Genomic DNA, 26,492 nt, shown 5'->3' on the forward strand with positions numbered 1-26,492 from the left:
CGATTCCAACGACCCAGCATGGAAGAGAGAGGCAGGAATCCCTGCCCAGCTCTCCTGGTGCCAAAGAGGAGGAGGGCTGGAAGGAGACGGAAGGACGGCTGCTCCCCCTGAGTGCCGTCCTGCACATTCCAGAGAGGGGCCGGCTCTTCTGCGGCCAGGCCTAGCCCCCTTTCAACCCCCCCAAGCGCCCCCCTCTGGAGTCTGAGGCCCAAGAGACATTGCAAAGGTGTCGCCAGAGGCCCAACGGGACCCCCTTCCCCTGCCTTTCGGACCTATTCCTCTTTTCGCCCCATGTCAGCAGAAGCCTTCCTCCCCATCGGGCCCCCAGAGGTCCCCGAAAGCATCTCAGGAAATCCCAGTCCTGCCAAGCGGATGGGCAGGTCCACAAAGTGCATTCAGTCCAGACATTCAGACGGGGCCGGGCTCAAGGCTGGGCTCCATGGAAAAGACCCCTGTTCGCTTTGCCCAGTGAGTCCAGGATCCACACAGCTTAACCCCGGGCGGCAGCAGACTACAGAGGGGAGGGGGGAGCGCCATAACTCCTCTGGTGTAGAGCAGGCGGGGCTGAGCCAAAGAGCTCCATGGACGGCTTGCAAAGGGGCAGGGGATTTTCTTGTTCGATCACACAGTATCCATGACAGAAAGGAAAATCCTCTCGCCCAAAGCCGAAAGTGTGTGCTGATGGGGAGGATGTCTGACGGCCAGCGGCTTAAGGGAGAGACATGTTCTGCTCAAGGCCTGCCTGCGGGAAGCCCAGCCCTGCCCACAGCGAGCATGACACAGATGGCTATGTAGATCCCCAAGGATCTCCTTGGGATCCCATGCGGGGGGTGGGGTGGGGATGGGGGGAACGCTCCAGTGGCTTCCGCCCCACAGGTTACTCTCACTCCCCCACAATGACAACAGGGCGACAGGCAAAACGGGAGTCAGAAGCTCCTCGGAAGCAAAATGCCGTTGCCGAACATCCAGCCAGCATCCAGCCACAGCTGAGAAACAAAAATCGGCCTTTCCACTGGCAATGCCACCGGGTGGCCCACTGTACACTAAACAGAGGTTCTGTTCAGGAGCCTCAGCCACAAGCTCAGCCTCAGTTGTTCCAGAGCGCCTTCCCCAGCAGGCAGGCAGGCAGCAAGCTCCCTGCAGGGCTCCTTCCAGGGCCCACCGAGTGGCCCAGCTGCCACTGTGTCTCCCAGTTGGCAACTGGCTCCCGCTGACATTGGGCTGCCCCAGTCCAAAGGGCATTTCTCTGATTCTCCTGTGGAGCTGCCTGCTTTGCAGTCCACCCTTCTGACGCTGGATCCAGGGGTGTCTAGCAGCAGACCCAAGTCAGAGTCCAGGGGCTCCTTTAAGAATTTAACTCTGCACCCCAAGTGGACTCAAGCTTGGCTCCCTCACTTACGCCACACCCTGTGGCATCATTCATAATTTGGCTTTGCTGGTTTGCAAAGGGGCAGATCCATGGGACCCTTCCTGGCCCTCCAGGGTAGGCTGCACCACAAGGTGGGGGCCACTGCAGAAAATGCCGGTGGGCAGGCAGCTGCGGGCCCCACTCAAAGAATCACAGAATCATAGAGTTGGAAGGGGCCATACAGGCCATCTAGTCCAACCCCCTGCTCAACACACGATCAGCCCTAAGCATCCTAAAGCATCCAAGAAAAGTGTGTATCCAACCTTTGCTTGAAGACTGCCAGTGAGAGGGAGCTCACCACCTCCTTAGGCAGCCTATTCCACTGCTGAACTACTCTAACTGTGAAAAATTTTTTCCTGATATCTAGTCTGTATCGTTGTACTTGAAGTTTAAACCCATTACTGCGTGTCCTTTTCTCTGCAGCCAGCAGAAACAGCATCCTGCCCTCCTCCAAGTGACAACCTTTCAAATGCTTAAAGAGGGCTATCGTGTCCCCTCTCAACCTCCTTTTCTCACTCACCTGCAGGGCAGCCCTGCAGAAGGCCCTGCTCAGGGCAGACACCAGGAGAGGCTGTGTGCCGTTTGCCAGCCAATCTCTGGCATTGAACCCAGCCGCTGATGGGCAGCTCAGACTGAGTCCACAAGCTCCAGGGCCGTCCTCCTGGGCACGGGTCGAAGGGAAGCCTCACGTGGCACACCTCTGACCTCTAGTGGCCAGACAGCAAACACAACATGCGGAGACCATCCCAAATCTCCTCCCCCTCCCTCCGCTCCAGCCCCTTCAAAATTAGCAGGTAAAGGTGAGTCTGGAGGGATCTGTGCTCTTGCACCTGACCCTCCATCCACCGGCTCCCATCTCTCAGCTGCCTGAGAAGAGGTTGGGAATCATCTTTGCAGAAGCCATACTGAGAAGATACAAGCCACCGAAATACATCAGCCTCCCTCTCGAATTTGGGAGCAAAAGGCTTTGGACCAGGCGGATGACCAAATCACAAAACAATGTCACAAGACACCCCTTCTGGCCCTCACCAGCCTCTCAAGGCCCCCACTGGGGTCCCACAGCAGGGATGCCCCAGCCCCATCTGGCAACAGCTTCACAAGGGCTGGCCCACCTTCAGGCCAGGTCTCGGAAGCGGGGCCCTGGAGCATGCACACCCGCCCCCTGTGCAAGCGAGGAGTGCCTTCTCTGACTGGGAGATTCTAGGGACCTGGGAGCGGAGCCAGGGGCGGAAGCTCAGCCTGGCGCCATGCCCCCAAGTCCTCCCTCCAAAGCAGCCCTTTTCCCCTCCATAGCTGGCCTTCCTTCCGGGGGCAGGTTCCCCTCCGAGCCTGTCCCGAGAGCCTCCCTGGAGGGTCTCTCTCCCAGGGCCTCTCTCTGACCTTCAATTCCCAGCACATTCCACCTGCAGAATTCCATCTTCTGGAGCTCAGGCCTAGTGGAAGGCTTCCACCACCCGAGAGGGATATTTCAGCTCTCACGTTTTCCCCGGGACAAACTCTGTGGCTCCTCTGCCTTCCTCCGGACTCCCTTTATGGAGGCACCAGACTGGGGGCCATTCAAGTAGCTCTAGGAGTGCAAGCTGCAGAGCACAACAGGTCTGTTCTACTCCGCTTGCTGGCATTCTTCTGAGTACTGCTCATCTCCAACTGTTCCCCCTTGCTCTGGGCCTTTATGCCCCACCATCTCAAGTGGTGCCAGGGAGGCGTCTGAAGAGCCCACCCTCGGACAGAGTCTGTGACTCAGGGGCAGGTGGGGCAGATGCTGTGTGTCACGTGGCCTCTGACTGCGGTCACTTTCCTGGGCCTCGACATCTTTTCATTCTTCCTTTGCTCCAAAATGTAGTTTGTACGGCAAAATTACCTCTTTGATTAGAAGATAACAGGAAACCTAGCACCCTTCCAGCTGCAAAAGTGTATGCATCTGCTATAGATTTGGCCCGCCCTGCACGGGTGTCTTGCTTTATCTACATTTTAGCCCTCTGCTTAGGACGAATGCGTTAAGAAGCAGCATGAGATGGATCGGCAGCCTCTCCACTGCAGCCAAGATGGCCTCTAAGGAAGGAACCCGTCTGCCGTCCAGAGAGGCTCCAGGCGGTGAGCAGTTCGGTAAGGATCAAGCCTGACCAAGGCTGGGGGAGGCGGAATCATGAAAGGAGCCCCCCCAAAAAAAAAAAGTTGCTTGGGAAAGGGGGGGGCAAGAGTAGAGAGGAATGCTCCGAACTGTACTTGACGCTGCACATAAAGGAAGAAAAATGACCTGCTCAGCAAGCACATTTGGATGCTCAAAGCTCTGCTTTGCATAACGGCATCTGCCCGGAGCCCAAGGGGAAGGCACTCTCAAAAACCACATCAAAGAGCAAGCCACGTTCCGTCCCACCCTCCGAAACCGGAGCAACCCGGGGAGGGAGGAGGACCAGAAAGCCTCCACCTTTTGGTGTGGTTGCTACAAAAGCCAGCATTTTTCCTTTTCCTGATGGGTAAAAGCTCCCCCCCCCCCATCTTGAACAGGGGCAATCAATCTTCCCCCCAAAAAAACCCTTTTTACTGTCCTTTTCCAGCAAAGGGTCTGTTTCCAGTCTGCGGAGCTGTCATGCAGAAAGGTGGCCGAGCCACGTACTCCGCAGCGCCTGGGCGAATGGTAACATTCAGTTGGCCGGCTGGGCCAAGAAACGGAAGCGGCTGCAGGCCGCGGACATTGCAGTCCCACCGGGCCAGAGACATGCTGGGAAGCCATAAAAGCCCCCAGAGAGACACGAGGGGGAGGAGTTGGGCCCCCAAGGTGTCAGCACCACGCACCCACGTCCGGCTTCTGGTCTCCCTGGAGGCACAAAGGTTGCCTGATGTTCAGGAGGTTCCCGGGGCTCTTAGCAGGCGATCATGAAGAGCAATTGGGGGGGGGGGGGAGCAAGGCATCTGGCTGCAAGGGAGGGTGCCAGCCCTGCGTTGAGCAATAACTGGAGGGTGAAGGAGATGGTTCTTCTATGCCGCTTTTCTCTCCCCGAAGGAGTCACAAAGAGGCTTCCATTCGTCTTCCCTTTCCTCTCCCCACAACAGACACCCTGTGGGGTGGGTGAGGCTGAGAGAGCCCTGAGATTCCTGCTAGGTCAGAACAGCTTTATCAGTGCTGTGACTAGGCCAAGGTCACCCAGCTGGCTGCATGTGGAGGAGGAGCGGGGAATCCAACCCAGCTCGCCAGATTAGCGGTCCGCACTCCTGACCCCTCCACCCAGCTGGCCCTTGGGGTGAGGGAGCGGAGGGCCCCCTGCAGGGTATAAAATGCACTGTCCTCCTCCTCCCTCCAGAGCAGCCATTTTGTCCAGGGAGACAAATCTGCTGCCTTCCTGCCCCCCCCCCCCATCTATTGATTCATTTTATTTTCATAGCCTGCCCTTCCCAGTTGGCTCAGGACGGGCAACAGCAGGCATGTACAAACAATAAAGTTACATTAAAAACAGTTGATAACTATTAAGCTTTCCAATTTAATCATATTAAATTGCATAATTAACTGATTAGGCCACCTCTATTAGGGTCTTGTAAAGGGAGAACTTCCTTCCTCTTGGGCCGTTAGTTTGAAGATCTTTTGGGGTCTCACGGCAACCTGGGGTGGGGGTGGGGGTCAAGGGAAGGGACGCTCCGAGGTGGCCAACCACCGCCTGCTTCTGCCCTCCCTGGGGGTCTGCCACCCAAATGCTAGCCAGGGCTGCCCCGCGTAGCTTGTGAGATCGGACGAGGTCAGGCTAGCGTGGGCCACCGGTCAGGAGGCAGAATATAACAATCTCTTCCCTGCCCCCAAAACGAGGCCTGCCATTCAAGCCCCCCCCCCCCCGCCCGCCCGCCCCCAGGGGGGGAGTGATGCTGGGCAGGCCTCCCCGAGTGGTGGGCCGGCAACTGCAGGCTGCCTGGGGCCAGAGCTCGCACACAGCAGGGCCGTGGGGACGGAGGGGGTCGCTCCAAGGAGGGCTCCCAGGCCGGGGAGGGCTCTGAGGGGCACAACCAGCACCTCGAATCTCACTCGGAAACGGGCCAACAGCCAATGGGGCTGCTTCAAAATGGGAACCAGATGAGTATCCTGCCTTCCATGCACATCCCAAAATGAGCATCACTTTGGAAAATTAGCCAAGGGGGGAAACCACAAAGAACTCAGAAGGCAAGGGATCTCCCTCGGTTCATCAGCTGCACATCGCTTTTCCTTTCAGCACATCCACAGGCCTGCCTGCTTTCTTCATCCCAAGACTTCTCCCTCCCACAACCGCAGGGCCACCAGCACGCGGAATGGAAAGAAGCCACAGCACTTCTCCAAGCAGGGGGGCAGGGTCTTGCTCCGGCCACTCCCCCTTCCTCTTCTGCCTTCTCATGTGGGTGGGAGACCAAAGTAAACCTGCCTAAGGCATGAATGCCGGGGCACTCTGGCCGCAGCAGTGGCCAGAGGCCCCGTCGGCAACTTTGACTGGCCAGATTTCTGCGGCCCTTCCTGGGAAGGGAAGACCTTGCCTCTGTGGAGCATGCCCAAGACTAGACGTGTGCAGTGCCCTCTGCATGGGGCTGCCCTTGAAGACTCTGGAAGCTCCCCTGGATGCAGAGGCTGCAGCCAGAAGGCTGACTTGAGTGGGTCAAGGGGACCAGATCCCCCCAAACTTGTTTCAGCTACCAAGGCTCCCAGTCTGTTTCCAGACCCAATTCAAGGTGGCATCCCAAGGAAGGGCCTTCTCTTCCATGGCACCAAATCACTGAACTTCCTCCCCAGAGAGATTCATCTGTCTCCCTCTGTTGGTGTCTCTGCCAGAGGATGAAGATTTTGTCTGCTCTGGTGTTCCCTGACTAATTTTTATTATAGCCCTCCTCCCTAGTTGTATTTTACTTTATTTATGTCATTTATATTTTCTTTCATTGTTTAAAAAGCATTGAAAATCAAAATACATTCTAAGTATTTTAAGGTCTCCAAGGCTTTAATCGTTGGTTCAAAGTCTGCTGCCTGAAGGGCCCTAAATTGGGTGGGAAGGCAGCTCAGGAAAGCTTTCCGTAAAGGGATAGATAAATAACGTCCCGTCCCCGTCCCCCCCCCCCCGCAATTCCTTTATTAAGAAAAAAGATCAAGGAAAACACTCAGAACTCCAGCGGCCATGTGGAATACCCTGCCCCTGAGCGGCAGTATTTTAGGAGGAAAAGTTTGCTCTCTGCACTTTCTCCGCCCAAGGCATAGCTTCGTATACTTCTATATCGTGTCTCCCCTGTTGTGAACAGTCAGCCTCTTTTTAGCCTTTCCTCTTAGGACAGGGCTTTGGCCCCTCACACAGACACCCCTCCTCTGTAATTTGTCCTGCTCTGCTATGTCCTTTTCTCAGTGGAACTGGCTTCCTCGGGAGGTGGTGGGTTCTCCATCTTTGGAGATTATTAAATAGAGTCTGCATAGCCATCTGGCGGAGAGGCTGATTCTGGGAAGGCTCAAGGGGGTGGCAGGGCACAGTGGTTGAGCGAGAGGGCTGGGAGTGTCCTGTATGGTGCAGGGGGTTGGACTAGATGACCCAGGAGGTCCCTTCCAACTCTGTTATTCTATGATATCAAGATCCTGTTCCCTTTCCATCAGTCCAGATCCCATGACAGCACAGCTAAAGGCGGGATGTTTGCTGCACTGTGCATCACCTCATGCTCACCAGGAAGGCCAGTCCTTGGCAGAAGCCACGCTGATTCCCCCCTCTATGCGCTTTAGGATTCTTTAATAACAGTCTCTACTAATTGACCCACAACAAACATTTGACTAAACAGCCCCTCTAGACCCCGTTTTAAAATGTGGCGTAACCACAGGGCCAAGGGAGGGCCGTGGGGCTAACCTGGACTGCCTCTCAAATGCCCCCATCTCCCCCGTCGCAGCCCTGGAGCCTGACCTCCCCGCCCAGCTTTTCCACGTTGGCCTAGAATTGTTGTTCCCTGCCCCCTCACTTCTTCTCCTGAATTGCTTCACTGTTTGCCTGCAACGTAGAAGAAGAGGAAAAAGTAATAAAAAATCCGAACCCAAAAAAGAGACATCTTAATCGTGACCACGTTAGAAGGCTTTGCTTCTAGTTAAAAAGTAATGAATTGTTGTAAAAATGTATTTTCCTCCTCCCACCAATATGTAGCAAATTAGTCACTTCCTTTCTCACGGACAGAACTACAAAACACGCCGATCACCCCCCTCTTCCCTCTCCTGTGGACTGACTGACAAAATGCAGCAGAACCCCAAGGCCTGCCTTCCCCTAGCAAAGGGCTGGCCCCACCCGACCCCACCCCACATGCAATTAATGAAAGCAGTGCTGTGGGTAAGGAGGGAGCATTTTGCACAAGGAGACCCCCCCAGCATGCAGAGAGTGCGGCCCTCCTCCCCAGCGGACTAACTGGACCTGGAGGGAGGCAACTGGCTAGCTGCATGCCCCCCCCCCCCGCCCCACAGAGCAAGCAGAAGGGCAGGGGAGCATCCACCCCACCCCCCCGCCCTGAGTCCCAAGGAAACATCTTCCAGAGCATCCCCCAGGCTGGGGAAGGGAGACGTGCACAAGGAAATTCCCAACCCTACAGGGAAGTGGCTGGAAAAGAAGCCAGGAGCGGGCTCCTTTCCCTGCCACCCACCCAAGCATGCCTCAGAGTCCTCCGGAGTGGGCCTGACCACGGCACTCAGAGGGGCACGGGCTGGCGTAACTGGAACCGCTCTCCTTGCGCCCCTCGTGGATGGGGGCTGGGGAGGGGCAGCTGCAGTCTATTTCGCATTCGCTCAGCCCTTAGAGAACAGCCCTGCCAAAGAGCAGATTTAAGAACATTTGGACCCCGCTTATTCTCAACCCCTCCAAGGCAGAGGTCATGTGGCTGAGCAGGAAAGGGGCAGGACAGGAAGTGCATCTACCCACCCTGGTGGGGGCGCAGCTTAACATCTGCCAGGAATTTGGGGGTGTCACTGGCTGCCTCCCTTTCTATGGAGGCCTAGGTCACGGGAGTAGCCCCCATGACACGTTACCCTCTGCGCCAAGTGTGGCTACTACCGCGCTACCTGCCCTCAGTCTGTCTGGCCACAATGATCCATGCGACGGCCACCTCTAGGCTGGACTTCTGGAACTTGCTCTACGCTGACCTGCCCTGTCCCTGACCCGGGAACTGCAGCTGGTGCAGAACGCAGCTGCCAGGATCCTCACTGGGACACCTTGGCTACTACTTGCGGCCCAGATCAGGTTCAAGGTTTTGGTTTTGACCTTTAAGGCCATCCACGGCTTGGGCCCTGCCTATCTGAGGGACCGCTTGTCTCCTTATGCCTCCCCCGCCCCCTGCAGGCAACTCTGTTCTGCAGGTGCTAAGCTCTTGGAAGTCCCTGTCCCTAGGAAAGTATGCCTGGCCTCAACCTGGGCCAGGGTCTTTCTGGTTCTGGCCCTGACCCTGGCCTGATGCAATGAGCTGCCGGGAGAGCTGAGGGCCCTGACGGAGCTGTCCCTGTTCCACAGGGCCTGCAAAACGGAGCTCCTCGGGCTGAGCATTCACATCAATCTCCCCCCCTCCCTGGTGGATGGCTGCTGGGTGGGTGGGTGGCAGCTATGGGGTTATGCTGCCACCTGGGTTATGTTTTTATGGGTCAGGGTTATGGGGTTTATATGACTTGTAACCCACCTTGAGTCCACAGAGAATGGTGGGCTGAAAATACAGTCAATCCATCCATCCATCAATGGCTCAGGAGATCACACAGTCAATAAAAAGGACACACATGTGTGACTTCAGGCTGCAACCTACAAACCCCCAAATTCCCTCGTTGGGCAAAGAAGCCACAACCAAGAGGCCTGAATGGGGAGCCCCAGGAGCGAGGGGCCTTCTCAGTGGCAGCCCCACGGTTACGTACCCACCTCCCCAGGGAGGGGCGGCTGGCCTCACTTGGCTGCTTCCTTTTTATAATAGACTTTTATCATTTTAACGCAGACTACAGAGAAGGGAAAAAATAAAGACTGAAGAACAAACATCTTACACCACTTTCGCTACATCATCTTATCACGTTCTCATTATTCTACTTGACATTGTTGATTTTATTTTTCCAACTTCTCCATCCCATGATCTTGCAAAGCACAAAGCGGGGACTCTGCATTCCATTCTGATGATGCCGTCCGTTGAGCGGCTGGCCTCGCTCTCCGTCTCCAGGAGGCAGCTGGAGCCAGTGCTTTGGACCACAGATCGCTCAATTTACTAGCAGTCTGTGATTTTAAATTTTGGGTTTTATATCTTTAATATATTTTGTATGTGCTTTAGCTAGGTTGTAAGCCACCTGGAGTTCCATAAGGAAGAAAAGTGGCTAATAAATGTTCTAAACTATTTAACAACCACAGAAGCCCCCATGCCAAAAAGGCTGACAAGCCCTGGCAAAGACAGCACAAAGCGAAGCAGCTACATACCGGGAGAGCCAAGGCCAGGTAGGACAAGCCCGTGGTTTAAATAGGCCACCCTCCAGTCTTCTAGCACCATGGCTGCATTTAGGGACAGGGATGCGGGAGAGTTGATCTTGTTGTTGTTAGGTGCGAAGTCGTGTCCGACTCATTGCGACCCCATGGACAATGATCTACTAGTTGATCTACTAGCTCGTCTATCTCACCCACTGCTAAATTCAGCTGTTGTGCCTGGAAGCTGAAGAGCAGCAAATGTCACGTTGACTCTTAAAAGGGGATCCAGAGGGGAACCTGGAACTGACAGGTCAGTCAGCCTACCGCTGTCCCAGGCACATTAGTCTGGGCAGTCAGAGGCAGAATTGTTATGCACACAGAGGGACAAAGCCTGTTGGGGGAAATCAGCATGGCTTCTGCAAGAGGAAGTCCTGCCTCCCAAACCTTTTGGGGTTCTCTGAGAAAGAAAGAAAGCAAATAGACAACGGTGACCCAAAAGACATTATATACTTGGAATTTCAAAAGCGTTTGGACAAGTCACCTCACCAGAGGCAACTGAATAAACTTAGCAGTCTGGAACAAAGAGGACGGGTCCACTTATGGATTGAAAAGTATTTAAATAACAGGAAGCAAAGAACCAGTCCTCGCAATGGAGAAAAGTCCCACAAGGACAGATACTGAAGGTGGTCCTATTGGATTGGCTCATAAATGATCCAGGAGTGAGCGGAGGGTTGCGGATGACAAAGAACTATTCAGGAGGGTGAAAATCTGGGATGACCGCAAAGAGACTCAGGAGGGTCTCCACAACCTGGTTCAGGTGGGTCTGAAGAAGCAGAACAAAATCCAAGTCCAGCGGCACCTTTAAGACCAACAACTGATCTTAACTGGGTGAGTTAAGGCAGTGGTCCCCAACCTTTTGTATCACCGGGGACCACTCAACGCTGAAGACCACTCAACGCCTTTTACTGAGGCTCAGTGGGGGGGGGGTAGTTTACTCTCTACTCTCAACCACTGCCCTAATGCTCTCTGATCGCTATGGTAACGTTTAAACATCCCTTCAAAATAAGATACAGAGACGCCACAACAATGAACATAAGGAACATTTCATTTTCATGGAAATTTTAACTCATGACAATGACAAATCAATGGGAACCCTGAGCTTGTTTCTCTGCAACGAGATAGTCCCATCTGGGAGGGATGGGAGACAATGACACCTGAAGTGTGTTGTAAAGGGCCGGGGGGGGGGGTGAAGTAAAGGGCCAGGGGGGGAGAGAAGGCGTCCTTCGGGGCCCACCTCCAATTAGTCGAAGAACCACATGGTCCACGGCCCACAGGTTGGGGGTCGCTAAGTTAAGGGACCAAGCCCTATGAAGATAGGTTGAGGGACTTGGGAATGTTCAGCCTGGAGAAAAGGAGGTTGAGAGGGGACATGATAGCCCTCTTTAATTATTTGAAAGGTTGTCACTTGGAGGAGGGCAGGATGCTGTTTCTGCTGGCTGCAGAGGAGAGGACACGCAGTAATGTCCTTTCTTCAAGTACAACGATATAGGCTAGATATCAGGAAAAAAAATTTCACAGTCAGAGTAGTTCAGCAGTGGAATAGGCTGCCTAAGGAGGTGGCGAGCTCCCCCTCACTGGCAGTCTTCAAACAAAGGCTGGATACACACTTTTCTTGGATGCTTTAGGATGCTTTGGGGACTGATCCTGCGTTGAGCAGGGGGTTGGACTAGATGGCCTGTATGGCCCCTTCCAACTCTATGATTTTATGATTCTATGAGTGTTCTATGCTGGTAAGTGGCAGGTGACGCAGACCGTGGCAAAAAGCCCCAACTTCAGGCCTGGGCTTGCTGAGGCTGAGAGGAGAAACTATCTTGGGGGCCGCACGGGCAGCTCAATGGAAGGGTCATCCCAGTGTGCTGCTGGGGTGAAAAGCGCCAACTCGCCAGCAGTCCGAAGGTGCCCTAAGGGGGTGGGGACCCTTGCTCCAGCCTCACCGAAGCCATTTTCCCACCAAGGGCAGGGTATCTGGGCACCCAAGATGCAAAAGCACTTCCATAATTCCAACACAAACTTCTGCGTCTCAAACTGCAGTCTGAAAATTAGCTTTGCTACTTCTGTCTCGTAAAAACTTTTATCGCCGTCTCACACGTGGCCCTCTGCCATAAAACACGACGAGAGGAGCTACACCGACCGCGCCGTCCACGTTTCATCAAGCGCAGCTTCCAGCAGACTTTGCCTGGTTCCCATTATTCCCTCCCCCTCCAACAGCCCCACTCCCAGTTTACTGGCTAATTTTATGGAAACAAAAAGAGACCTCCATATTACAGACCGAATCACAACAACACAAAGGGGGCGCTGGAAGTACCACGGGTCAACCTCTTCCATCTTTCCAATTCCAGTTTATGGGCCAGAAGGCTCCCTTGCACGGGGGGTTCTCGTCCCTCTGGCCCTTCCCGGCAAATGGTATGCCAGGTCCTCAGGTGTGCACCTCAGCTGCAGGTGTGGGACTGAACAGTGCCAGAGGCCCCAGACGGGAAGGTTTCCCTGCAGCCCAACTGCTGCAAGCCCAAAGGAGAAGGGCGCCAAACCCTCTAGGTGGGGCTGGTGCAAGAAATGACACTTTGTGGCTCAGCCTCAAGTTTGGGCCCGTGGTCAATTCCGCTCCTTAAGCATTTGCAGGGGGCTCCCGGGAAGGACTCCCCCTCCGGGTCTCCAGGTGAGCCTTGTGGCTTCCCCACCGCACCAGCACAGGCAGCACAAGCCACGCCCTACAAACACGCAGCTTCCCCTGGGCAAGGAGGGAGGGTCCCGACGGGCATCTTCAGGTGGGAGTGGGGAGAGGAGGTGACCTTGTCATCCCACATCCTTGCCCTGAACCAGCCTGGGCAGTTTGCTGCTCACGGTGCCATTGGATTTTGCACCCCTTGTCCCGCTGCACTGTTTGTTGGATAACCTACACTGCATGTTAAGATTTGATCAGTCCAGATCCACTCAGGCTCCCCAGGCCTTTTCGGTCCTGGCCCCGGCCCAGAAGCAGTCTCTTCAGTCAGTTCTGCAGGGCCTAAAAGACAGGCCCAGTGGTTATGTACTTTTCTATTTATTGGGTTTGAAACTGGTTATCACCTGCCCTGAGCTGTCCAGGGTAGGGAGGGTTATCAAAATAGTGTTGTTGTTGTTGTTACTCTTACTACTACTCTTGTTATTACAGATTCAGGGTCACCGTGTTGGTCTGAAGTAGCAGAACAAACTTTGAATCCAGGGGCACCTTGAAGACCAACCAAGTTTCATTCATGAATCCCTAGACCCCGAATTAGTCTCTGTTGGTCTTCAAGGTGCCCCTGGAGTCCTGTACCGTCTGTGATGACCTCTCTCTCTGTACCCGGCAATCCACCTGGCGTCCGAGGAGGAAAGGCAGGCTTTGAATGAGCAAAGTACGCCCATCCATTTGGTGCTGGTCTGCCGTGGCGGGGAGGCTCTCAAGGGGGAGACGGGCATCAAGGGGCCCTCTGGGTCAATAAATACACTGAGAGGATGTCTCATGCAACAGCCTCAGAGAGGGGATGAGACCAGGAGACCATCCCCAGGAGCCAGGAACTGAGCCTGGGGTTTATTTAGTTAGTTATTTTTATCTGTACTTTGACTTTTATCCTGCCCCTCCCAGCATTGCTGACTTGAGACGGCTTCCAATATAGCATAAAACAATATGAAAAATAAGTTATAAACAATATTTTAAACTTATTTTAACAATACGTTTAAACTTATTAAACTTAAAATATGTGGTGGAACCCCCATTTTGCAGGCCCCCAACCCTCTGCTGTGGCCCCCAGAAGAGGCCAGGTTGTTGTCAGGCACCTTCTCCTCTGCCTTCCTTGGGAGAAGAAGCTGAAGAGACCCAAAGTTCCCTCACTGGGTCTCGTCCATCAGGGAAGCTGATCTGGAGCTGTGCCCATCTTTGCCTTATCCCTTGCCTCTGCAAGAATGGCATCCAGGAGAGCCCGAAAGGGATTCAGAGGCCTGGGTTCACCCATGCACAGAGACCATGGTTTAATCAAGCCACGATGTTTGAGACAATAGCATGGGAGATGTAGCAGTTAGAGTGTCCCAGTACAGCTGGGAGCCCAACGCTTCTAATCCCCCCCCCCAAGCCCTGATCCTCACTGGGTGACCTTGACATACAGTCCCAGTCCAGCCTGTTCAGTTACTTAATAGATGATATAGATTATATAGATTTGTGGAACACAATTGAGAACACAAATACTGATTTGTGGAGCACACTTTAGTCACAGTCTGTCTATGGTTTATTTTTAGGTCAGGCAGAATGTATCTTGAGTTCATTGTGGCACTATGTGTATAGTTATTTCTTTGTCTCTCAAAGTAACCTTGAATTTGTCAAAAGCAGATAGCTCCTGAATGTAGCATCCCTCCATATAAAGGAATGTATTCTTTGAAACAAAGAATGAGAAAATTGTAATAAGATATATAGCCATCCGTGATAGGTCAGATTGTACGCCCTTCGTCGTTGACCTGATTGGTCAAAGGGACAGTGAGGGAGTGAGCGTCAGGATACCTCATGATGACGTATCAAGGTCTTAAAAATGAGCTGCACTGATGCAGACTTCAGAGAATGCTCCAATTGGCTTTCTCTCCATGCTTGCAAACATGTATCCTAAATAAATCCTCTTGCTGCTTAGCTGTCTTTGTTGTGGTCTTGTAAATTTTACACTGCATGATCCATAACAATAGAGTTCCATGGACCATATTCACAGCCCTGGCCTGGAAGGCCCGGGATCCTGAAAGCCAAGCAGGACTGGCCCTGGATGGTAGTTGGATGGGAGACCAGCAAGGAAGTCCAGGGTGGCTGCAAGAAGCAGGTCGTGGCAGACCACCTAGGAGAGTCTTTCTCAACCAGGGTTTCTCAAAGGGGTGGGAGTTAATTGATTTCTTAATTTTTTAAAATTTGTTAAACATGTATTGGGTGATAAGACCATCCAGGGTCATGTTGACCCGCTCCCTCCTCCCAAAATGGCCAACGATGGGCCCCGGGTGGGTGTGTGCACACCTCTGCTTCGCACTCATTTTCTGCATGATGGAGCCACTTCTGGGGTTTCTCAAAGCTTGAGGAATCGGGGGGGGGGGCTTCTCAATGGTGGATATGTGGAGAAAGGCTGTTCTAGAGGGTTTTGCAGCCACTGTTTTCTTGGGAAGAAAGACTGCCCCAATATCATAAGCAAGACCAGACCAGCTTCATACTTCGCCTGTAAAGGCTGGGGTCACATGATGAAGCAAATGGGTCCCCTGAACACCATTAAGACTGCCTGGTAGTCCCACCAACCCATTCAAGGGCCTGGTGCAACTTCCATAGCCCACCATGTCTCAAGACCTCCTGGTCACCTCCAAGGCTTCGCTTAGCCAAGGCTAAGCAACAAAGCCAGATGAAGCCACGGATATTTCCACCAAGTTCCTCTGCACAGCACATGTTCCAAGGAAACGGCCTTCCTCAAGAGAGAATCTGGCCTGCACATGGGATCTGCAGGAAACGATGTGGCAGAAGGGGACAACACGGGCTGTTGCATCACTAAGAGAGTGTATCCATTCCCAGAAACTGTAGGATTGGAAGGACAAAAGTTCTTCTTTCTCCAAAGTGCTCCACTGAACCATATGACTGCTAAGACCTTGTTGTGAAACAAGTGGAGCCTCTTCCTATCCGGTTTTCTCTGCAGAGAGAGAAGAGCCAGAGTCCAGGAGCACCTTCAGGACTAAACCTTGGGGCAGGGGAGGAGCCCTCAGGAGTCTCTGCTTACTTCTTCAGAGAGAAAAGAGCCAGAGTCCAGGAGCACCTTCTAGATTAGCATCTATCTATCCATCCATCCATCCATCCATCCATCCATCCATCCATCCATCCATCATCCTCCCCTGAGGCTCAGGGCGGTTTACATAGAACTTAGCAACACGAATAGTACAGATAACTTAGTAGGTGTAAACAGTAACAAACAGTGGAACAGAAGAACAACGGTGAGAACAGTAGTTAAACTATGGTATACTGACAGCCCCGTGGGTCGGGCAAATTGGTGGTGGTTTTCATGGGAGGGAGGCTTGGGGGACAATGGAAGAAAATTTGTTCTGGTTGACCTCAACCAAATGCCTAGTGAGAGAGCTCCCTTTTGCCGGCCCTACAGAATTGATCTATATCCATCAGGGCCCTGAACCCCTCTGGGAGCTCATTCCACCAGGTGGGGGCCAGGATGGAGAAAGTTCTGGCCCTGGTTGAGGTCAAGCGAACCTCCTTGGGGCCAGGGACCACCAAGCAGTGACTCACAACAGCTTCTCCCCTACCAGAGATTAGTCTTCCAGATCCCAATGGACTCCAGCTCTTTCCTGCTGCAAAGGGTACAAACCAACCTGACCAAGAACACAGGCGAAGCAGGTGAGAGGACAATCGATGGGGCTCTTGAAAGGTTACCTGCATGTGGGAGTGTTGGGGGGGAGGCAAAGGGGCACAGACTCTACTAGGCACAGCCTGGACCACCCACCCCCGTCCACGGGGCCCAAGCCTCAGAGCTGCAGCCCCTACCTGCCAAAAGCCAAAATCCCTGGAGCAGACTACCCTCTGGCAAGCTGTGCATCACATTGCCCTCCTGCACCCTGGATTGGCCCAAGGCGTGCATACCAACCAAGAGCACGCACAAGGAGAAGCGCATACCCACCACACTGGCCTCACCCCTCGAGCCGAGTGCCCAACAGGGAACTCAAGCAAATCAGAAACAGAACTTCTCATGATAAATGGCAAAGGAAAAGAATTCAGACACCCCAGGAAAGATATTCTTGCACTTACACACACAGTAGGTTTTAATTATATTGTAATAAAGAACTAAATGCATGTGCATTTTTCTGATTTACTAGATTTTTTTTAAATTTAAGCCAAGATGTGTATTTTGAGATTGTTCTCCTTCAAACAACTAAAAAAATATAGAAACAGTGCTGTGGTAAAAGCATTTGGAAAAATTTTCGTCACCAATTGTTTATTGGGGCTCCAACTGATTTTAATGAAAAATATGGTTACAATTTGAAAAAAAACACTTTTATGTTCCATAGCGGGAAAAGTCTACCAGGCAACCTTCGGGCCTTTTTCTAAAAAGCCAAAGTGGTCACAGGTCTCTTGGGCCGAGAACCCGAACGGAGAGCCCCAAAGATGTGGGTTTCCAAGTATGCTAAATATCCACAACAAGTGAAATTGGATGTAGAGAAATATGTTCTCAACATTTACTTCTGTTTATGACGAAACCAAATCCAGATGGCCCCTGACAATGCACTGTGTGAACTTGTCATTAACCAGCTGCAGATGGAGCAGAGCGCTCATCCTGGCTTTTCCCAAGATGACAATTTCTACCCAGTATCAAAGGTCAGACAGCGGGGATGCCGGCACGTGCGCACACACACGCCCCTCCCTCCTGAAAACAGCGAGTGGGGGAGGGGGACAGCACAGCAAGGGCCCCTCGGGCTGCAAAAGGAGACGCAAAAGAGCCCAGGGCTCTGGGGCCACAAAGGAAGGAACCCACAAAGGGTTTGCTGCCGCTGCCGCCACTGCCGCCGCTGCTGCTGTTGTGTTATCTCTCGTCCGCCTTTCTCGCCGATACTCAAGGCAGATTCCATACCGTAGGCCAAAGACAGTCAACGGGACGGAGCATCCAATGAGCCTTCAAGGGGGCTGAGATGACAGACAGACAGCCGAAAAGAAGAAGAGGAAACAGGGCTGACACCAAGCACAAACTCCTGAGGTTGACATGGAGATGTCCAAAGCTGGAGCACACACAGGTCCCAGGCCCTGTCCCTTCGCCAGGGAAACTTTCCAAATTGTCTCGTACACGCCTATGGACGGGTGCCAAAAGTCCTCTCCAATCATTCCACGTCACATTTCCTTTCTTGTGTTTTTCGGTGTCAGGTCGCAGCCGCCCGACGGCCACCCCGTGGGGTCTTTGAGGCAAAAGGCATTCCAAGGTGGTCTGCCACGGTCGCGCTCTCCTGGGAGGTCTCCTTGCAGGGCCAGCCCTCCTTCGCTTCCCAGACCGGATGAGATCCGGCCAGGGGAGCTGCCAAGGCCAAGGAAACCCAGGCCCACTCGGCACAGTTTGCAGAAAGCCGGAGAAGGGGGCACTCTCTGGATCGCCCCACAAGGCAGGGAATGGCTGGTGCCCGATTCTGCATGAGGACGCCTGCAAAAGGAGCCGCGCCGAGGGGCAAAGCTAGCGTGGCGGAACACTAGGGACCATCAAGTGGCCACAGAAAAAACATTGAGTCAGAACTGGCGAGGAACCACTTATTCAGCACCGATATGGAACCTGTCCCCAAGAGTTTACGAGAATCAACGGCCCAGTTACAGTGAGCGACAGTAAGGCCACAGCCCTTCTTCCCCCACCCATAGCACTGCCCCACACCTCTCGGGCACCTGCCAAGGCTCTCCAGTCCCCACCGCCCTGTGCTGCGGCTACCCTGATCTTCCATGCACCCCTCTCAGCAAACTCTCCAGAGAGGCCCCGGGCAGGCCAACCGCCTTCTCCTCCAAAACCGGCTTCCCTCTCAGAATCATAGCATTGGAAGGGACCCCCAGGGTTATCTAGTCCAGCCTCTGCACAATGCCCCGACTCTTGCCCACCAGTTCGCCAGGGGTCCCAGACAAAGCTCTGCCCACTGGACAAACATCCCCCGTCTCTCCAGGACCAGGAAACTGAGATCCTGGCCCAACTAGCACCAGTAGTGTCCCATCTTCGGCCAGGGGGGCTGCAGTGCGGAGGGAGCAAGCAAGAGCCCCCGGGCCCAATTCCAACTGCTTCCCACCTCAGGGCAGACATGCCCCTCCAGAGTGAGCCCCACAGTCTCACAAGGTGTGGTGAGCATCACCAACAGCGACTGCCGTCCACCAGCAGGCGGCCTGAACCCTTTGGGGCTCTGTGATTCCTCACCCCTGGGGTGCGAGGGGAGCTGGGGAAGTCCCCTTAAGAGAGGAGGCATTCTGTCCTGGGCTCCTGAAAGCATCACCAGAGATCCTCTTCTGAAGGAAGCCAGCAACCAGGCCCAGCCAAGAGCCCCCCACCCACCCACCCACCCCCGGGCACACTTCAGCCTCTGGCCTTTCGGACAGAGTGCCCCAGAGGAGTCCTCCAGCAAGGGGCCACTGCACTGCTGAGGGTGGGGGGACCTTCTGTGGGAGAGCTGAATGGACAGGGAGATTCAGAGGGCAGCAAGCGACCCAGGCCTGTCGAGGGCTTCCCAGGCCCAGGAGTGACCAGCCAGCCAGTCCCCTCCTCTGGGGAGGTCAGCCGCCAGCCAGCCCCCTCCCACGGCCTTTTGCCAAGAGACACTGTGGAGCAGAGGCAAACACCGCAGCGGGCGGCTGGGTGACGGTGGAGTCTCGGTAGGCACGGCCCGATCCTGCTGAGGAACCAGAGGGAACCAGTGCCCTCCCAACCTGGTGCCCCAGCAAAGTGGCGAGTCCCTCCAGTCCACGGGGACAGTCTGGCAGAAGAAAAGAGGCCTTCAGTTCCACTTGCCACTGGATTCCCCGCTGCTGCAGAAGCCATCCCAGCTGTGGAGGGCAGGGTGCGGAGTTCACTTTCTCAGGCCACAAGAGCAGGGCTGCTCGGCCCAAAGGAGAACTTTCCTTTCCACTTCTCTGCTTGTCTCCCAGACAAAGACCAGAGGTTCATCTAAACTAGGAATGGGGCGGGGGGGGGGGAACGGAGCAGAGAGCAAGCGGCTCACGGCCCAGCAAGCAAGCGATGCAGCAGGAAGATGCCCAGGCCAGCCACGTCCTGAGGAGGGCGAGAAAGAGCCCTTGGACAAAGCAAAACTAATGACCAAAGCATTCTCTAGCTCCATCAAAATCCAATAATTATTCTATCCCAATGAAATGAAATTATTCTATCCCAATGAAAATGGATACCGGCTTGGGAGGTGCCCTAGCAATTTGGGGGGGGGGGACACAACAAACTGTCTGCAAGGAAATGGGAGACCCCCAAACGCGGAGAATCGCAGCTACTTCACAGGGAGTGCTTTAAAACGGCTCCACAAACGGGACCTGCCCGAACTGGCTGGAGGGCCAGGCAGTGCCAGAAGCACAGCCCAGAATATTCAGCAGACTCCAAAATAAACGCAATCAACCCTTACTGTCCAGAGAATACCACCGTTCCATCGTCACGGAAGAGCAGCGCCTTCCTGCCCTCCGTTCCCGCTGGTTTCTTCCACGGGGGCCGAGGGCTTTCTTGGGGCTCTCTGCCGTGGGAGGAACTTCCCAGAGGCAAAACTCTTCCCCACCCCGACAACAGTTCCCGTGGCTCCTTTCTTACACTTCCCCCTCCCCCCTCGGCCAGAAGTGGGTGGGGAGGGGTCAGTGGCCTCTGCTGCGGCAGCAAAGGCATTCCTCGCGCCAGCCCGTGCCCGCCTTCCCTGCTTTGCCCCGGCTGGTCTGGCTCTGCAAGCCATGCCCCCTGGCTGAGACCCCCCAGGTGCCTTTGTCTCCCTCCGCTTTACATCATCCCTGACCCCGAGAGCCAGAGCTGCCACGTGCTCAGCCACAGAACGGTGCAAGTGTGGCCCAGGGTCTTGGCTTGCTCCCCATGCTCAGCCTCACTCCCCACGCGCCAGCCACGGGCCCCCTTGGGAGATGGTGACAGTGGCCCGAGGTCACTGCCCAGCCCTACACCAGACACTTGTGCCAAGCAACCCCTTCTGGAACCTAAAACTTTGGAGCCCAGAAAATGATCACCCCAACTGAAAAAGGATTAAAACAAAGTTTGAGACCAGGGGCACTTCAAAGACCAAAAGGTTTAATTCAAGATTGATTTCTGTGTCCACACCAAAGCGCATACCCAGAATACAACTCAGCTGGTCTTCAAGGTGCCCTTGGACCTTCTGTTGCTTCAGACCGCCTGTCTCCCTGAGGAATGGATCCGAGAGGCCCTTTCCAGTCCCCCTGCTGTGCCTCCTCTTCTTCTTGCCCTTTTTCCCCCTCTCATAGAATCATAAAGTTGGAAGGGACCTCCAGGGGCATCATGTCCAGCCCCCTGCACAATGCAGGAACAACTACGTGCCCACCCACCGTGAACCCAATTTCATGCCCAAGTGATCCCTCTCCAGAATTGCTTTAGGATGCTTTAGGATGCTTAGGATGCTAATCCTGCGTTGGGAAGGGGGTTGGACTAGATGGCCTGTATGGCCGCTTCCAACTTTATGATTCTAGGATTCTAGGATTCTAGAATTCAGCCTGGCCTGGAGGAAATTCACATCATAGATTGGTGAAGTGGTTAGGAGCACCAACTTCTAATCTGGTAAACCAAGTTTGATTCCCCGTTCCTCCGCCACATGCAGCCAGCTGGGTGACCTTGGGCTTGCCACAGCCCTGTGAGAGCTGTTCTGGCTGAGCAGGAATCTCAGGGCTCTCTCAGCCTCACCTCCCTCCCAGAGTGTCTGTTGTGGGGAGAGGAAGGGGAAGGTAAGCCACTTTGAGACTCTTTTGGGTAGAGAAAAGTGACATATAAAAACCAGCTTTTTCTTCTACCATCCTACAGTAAAAAGGTAAAGGTAAAGGTATCCCCTGTGCAAGCACCGAGTCATGTCGGACCCTTGGGGTGACGCCCTCCAGCGTTTTCATGGCAGACTCAATACGGGGTGGTTTGCCAGTGCCTTCCCCAGTCATGACCGTTTACCCCCCAACAAGCTGGGTACTCATTTTACCGACCTCGGAAGGATGGAAGGCTGAGTCAACCTTGAGCCGGCTGTTGGGATCGAACTCCCAGCCTCATGGGCAGAGCTTTCAGACTGCATGTCTGCTGCCTTGCCACTCTGAGCCACAAGAGGCTCTTATACCATCCTACAGTGGTGATCAGCAATTCTCCGGGTATGAAAGGAAGAGCCACAAGAGACAAACATTGACATACCTCTTCCAGCCCCCCACTCACAATTTGCCCAAGTTCACAGAATCAGCCTCTCCATCTGACGGCTATCCAGCCTCTGCTTAAAAGCTTCCAAAGAAAGAGAGCCCACCACTCCCAAGGAAGCGTTCCACCGAGGAACCGCTCTGTCAAGAACTTCTTCCGGATGTTTAGCCAAAATTCTTTTGAATTAATTTCAACCCACTGGTTCTGGTCCGTCCCTCTGGGGCAAGAGAGAACAACTCTGTTCCATCTTCTAAATGACGACCATTCAAGATGGTTATCATATCACCTCTGAATCGTCTCGTCTCCGGGCTAAACAGACCAAGCTCCCTCACCGTTTCCTCAAACGTCTTGGTCTCCAGACCCCTCACCATCTTCGTTGCCCTCCTCTGGACATGCTCCAGTTTCTCCTCATCTTTCTCCAGTTGTGGTGCCCAAAACTGAACACAGGACTCCAAGGGAGGTCTTACCAGAGCGGAGTAAAGCAATAACATCACCTTGTGTGACGTGGGCACTAAACTTCTTTTAATACAGCCCAAAATCCTGTTTGTCTTTCTTCAGACAGAAAATCTGGGACATTTTGGGGAGCACTGAAAGAAACTCCAATGAAATGTTTTCTTTTTCGTATGTGTTGAGGCAGATGATCTACGGCATGAGGTGATCTGTATCCTGTGGACAGAGACAGGCCATTTGAGTGCTGAGCACCACTTTTGGAGGGGCTGTTCCAAGACCGGATGGAGGAACTGGTGGAAATCAAAGACAACTCACTATAGGAACACAGCTCCTTTTCTCTTCTTTTAACTCAAAAAACTACTCCATCTGCAACATATTTTCATGGAGATGTTTAAATGTGAATTGCTTTTGTCACAATTAACAAGCAATGGCAGTTGATGACTCGAAGCACTGACCTCTTTCAAGCAAGGGTCCTTAACCTTTGGCCCATGGACCAACCACCCCCCATCCATGGATAGGCTTTAACTGGGGGCTGAGATTCCCCCCCCCTTCAGTTTCCTTCCTGGGACTCTGGCGATTGTCTCTGTGAGGGACAAAAAGGTCCAACGGTGTTCTTGAGTTATTGTTTCCCTCCACGGAAGAAGTGTAAGGCGGGATGAAAGGTGGCTCTGCTTGGTCAGGTAGGGGAGGATCAATGTCACCATGCCATGACCTTTCAAAGAGCTTCCTGGGGAGGGAGTGGAAAAAGGCCCCCGGCCAAGATACTTGGGCTGCCTCAACGAAGCAAGGGGCTGCACACATCATGGCGACCCATGGCTTTGTACATGGGCATGCGTGGGCACCAAAGACTCCGACCATCCTGAAGAGGTCCTGCCTTCTGCCCTGGAAGTGGCCAAACTCACCGAGAAGCAGGGACCGACTAGCAGGCTCTTCTCTACTACACAGAACTCAGCCACCACCTCTCCAGAAGATAAGCCTTGAACCGCTGGACTAAGCCTCACGTGGAAGATTTGCTTTTCTCGAGAGGGAAAGAAAGCCCAGGCTGAGAGCAGCTGGACAGGGAAGGGGTTCGTGATTACTTGGCGGCTCTTCTGGGCCATATGAACGAAGGCCCTGCAGGAAGGACTACGAGCTCGCCTGGCCAGGCTCCACCCCAGAAGAGGAGACTCGAAGTGGATCACTAAGCAAACTTGTCAGTGCTGGGGCCAGAGCTCTACTGGCTGGAGTCATGAGAGACAAAGCCAGGTCAATTCCTCCGCAGACATTTTGAAGGTTAGTTCAACTTAAAACTGGCTGGAATGAGGCAGGTAGTCCTTTCCTTGATGACCTCTGCGGCATCCATGAGGCAGACCTGGCCAAAGACGGCCGTACTGAGGAAAGGACGCCACTGGCATTGCGCTCAGATGGTCTCAGAGAATTCCGGGGCTCCCTGACGCAAGCTGATCCTTGCCTGGCAAACCAAGCTGCAGGATTCCGTCTTCAGCACTTGCTGCCACCAAAACAAAAAGTCAGATCCATTGGACGTCAAAGACCACCCTACAACTCCAGCTCCTCAGGCAAGGCAAGGCAAGCAGCAGCAGGCTCCTTGCGGGAAATTCCTTCTGATCAGAACTAAAGTTTACTTTTGGTTTCATTCACCCAGTTTGGAATTTATTTCAATATTTTTCAGGAAATGACCCATAATGAAAATAAACGATATGCAAAGTTTTGTGCGCACGTGCTTATGCACATTCTTCTGGGCAGGGGGCCGCAGCTTTCATCAGAGTCTGAAAGGGGCCCAGCTGGATTCAAGTCCAGCAGATTCAAGAGACCCTGGAAGCAAAATTAACCTTCCTGTGCTAAGTGGCTCAGGGCGCATCAGTTCTTAGCTGTCTCCAAAATATTGGATATTGCTTGTAGAAATCTTACTCTATCGCCTCAATAACATTAAAAGCATCATTTATCTCTGGCCGTCTTCAAGCAGCCACTAGACAGATCCTTCTCCTGGATGCCTGAGGCTGATCCTGCACTGAGCAGGGGGTGGGACTAGATGGCCACTAAGGGGACTTCCAACTCTAGGATTCTATCATTTTAAAACTTTATTTTTGAACTGCAAAATAGTCTAATTTTACAGTCTGTTTATTCCTGATTTTTGGGTGTGTTAAAATAGTGAAGTGAGTCTATGCTTAGAGTCCAGGGACTCTGGACTCTAAATCTGTTCAGCTGCTTCAGTCGACATGGCTACCCGCTTGAGTCTAAGTCTATGCTTGATAGGAGAGTAAGCCCTGCACATTTATTAAGGCTGGCACTTCCACGCGGGCTTAACTACTGCTCTGCCCTTGTGTGTTGGTGTCCTTTGGAGAGAACTAGGGAGAGGGCCAGTGGATCAGACTGGAGGGACAACTGTGGACAGGCCCTTCTGAGGTCTGTAATGCAGCAATCCCTCGGTGAGCCAGAGAGCGCTGGGCCAGAGAGCCACTGGGTGGACTCTTAGGGGAAGAGGAAGGAGAGGACACACACTGGGTGGGGGCAGCAAAAGTACAGAAGCATTTTTATGGCGCTACCTAAGACTTTACAGTTTGTGGCTGCTGGGAGTTGAGGAACAGACTGGGAAAAGAGAGTTCATGCAGGATCCCTTCACCTTCCCTTTCAGCTCTGCAGGACTGTCATGGCCTGAGGGGCCCACAGCCCCGCCCCACCCCAAAAGCCTGCCTGATAGATGTGGGGGGAGGGGGAGTGCAGCTGTCCTCCTGAGGGCCGGGATGCTTCTGAATTATTCTTAAGGCACAGAAAATAGCTCAGCTACTAAACAGTGTTCCTTTCAATGCCTCAGTCCTTACCCTTATTAGAGTCAGAGGGAAATAATGCAACCGCTTTGCCCTCGTTTCACAACTTCAACGGAATGTTCTGTACTCTCGACTCTTCATTTGAACCAGACGCGCTTCCTGCTGGAGAGAAGAGGCGAGGCAACTCCCACGTGCCTTGGCTTTGCCGGGCACCAGCGGCGCCAGAGGAAGAGGCCACCGGGCACACCGGCTGCCGCTCAGGCCTTCGCTTCGGACCCCACACCCCTTGCATCCAGCGCATGGAGCAGCACCCTACTGGGGCAGGAGAGGTCTCGCTGGGCCGCCAGAACCCTGGAGGTCCCGGGCAGATGCTCAGCCTGTGTGGCCGCGCCACATTCCGGCCAAAGGAAAGAAAACTCCCAGAACAGAGCGAGCCCAGCAGGAGCTGCCTGCCCCCCAGCTGCTCTGGAACAGCTCACGTTCTACGCCCTCCTCCTTGTGAGCCAGGTTCTCCTCCAGGCCAGCCCTGGCAACAGCGGCTGGACGTCCGTGTGGCTTCTGTGGGGCAGCACAGAGGCAGCCTGATTGGGCAGTTGTCAGGGCCACGAGCCTGCTGAGGATCCAGGCGAGCCCACAGGAGGAGGAGGAGGAGGAGGAGGAAGAGGAGAAGAAGGAGAGCTGGTTTTTATATCCCACTTTTCACTACCCTGAAGCAGCTTCCAATCGCCTCCCCTTCCTCTCCCCACAACAGGCACCTTGTGAAGCAGGTGGGGCTGATAGAGCTTTGAGAGCACCGGGACTGGCCCAAGGTCACCCAGCAGGCCTCATGGGTCTCAAAGGGGCTGACAATCCTCTTCCCTTCCTCTCCCCACAACAGACACCCTGTGAGCTCTGAGAGAACTGGGACTCACCCAAGGTCACCTAGCTGTCCACAGGAGGAGGAGGAGGAATGGGACATCCCATCCAGTTCTCCAGAATGGAGGACGCCACTCTTAACCACGATGCCACGCTGGCTCTCCCTTGCCCTTGGGGCACTGCAGTGTCTTGCCCTCCAGCCATGTAGGGCCCTGCAGGATTAGGGCCACCAGCCAAGGCCAGCCCAGACAGCAGGAACTCCCACTGAGGCCCTGGTACAAGCACATCTTCCGGGCGGGCAGCCGGCCAGCCGCCTTCTGCCCTTTTCCCCCCCCGGAGGCCTGCCAAGGCGCCCGGCCATTTGGCCCTCTGCGGAGGGGCCCTCAGATCTCACTCTGAAACCCCGGCCCCCTCCTGGGCCAGCAACCCTTTTCACCCGCAAGTAACCTCAGAGGAAGGGGGCGGGGGGGAGGCAAACCTTTCCATCTGGCTCCCACACAATGTCTGGGAAAAGGCTATTGTTCTAATTGAGTTTGATTTACTCGTCAGGCTAATTGTTCCAGCATTAATTAAACGTGCCTCGCTGCAGCCGGAGAGAAAGCCTGCTTATGGAGCACAGACCGCCCTGGGAGCAACAGGGCCCGGGCTCACGACTGCCCCCCCCCCCAGGCCTCTGCTTAGCTTCCCTGCATCTGCTACCCCG

The 26,492-nt window shown here is 53.9% G+C and overlaps 1 protein-coding gene across 2 annotated transcripts in view; it reads right to left on the minus strand.

The window, feature by feature from the left end:
- EXOC6B (exocyst complex component 6B) overlaps window positions 1–26,492 on the minus strand; it is a 131,903-nt gene that overhangs the window by 66,435 nt on the left and 38,976 nt on the right. The gene's annotated exons all lie outside the window — the stretch shown is intronic.

Source organism: Paroedura picta, chromosome 10 (assembly GCF_049243985.1).
Source record: "Paroedura picta isolate Pp20150507F chromosome 10, Ppicta_v3.0, whole genome shotgun sequence".
Taxonomy (NCBI): domain Eukaryota; kingdom Metazoa; phylum Chordata; class Lepidosauria; order Squamata; family Gekkonidae; genus Paroedura; species Paroedura picta.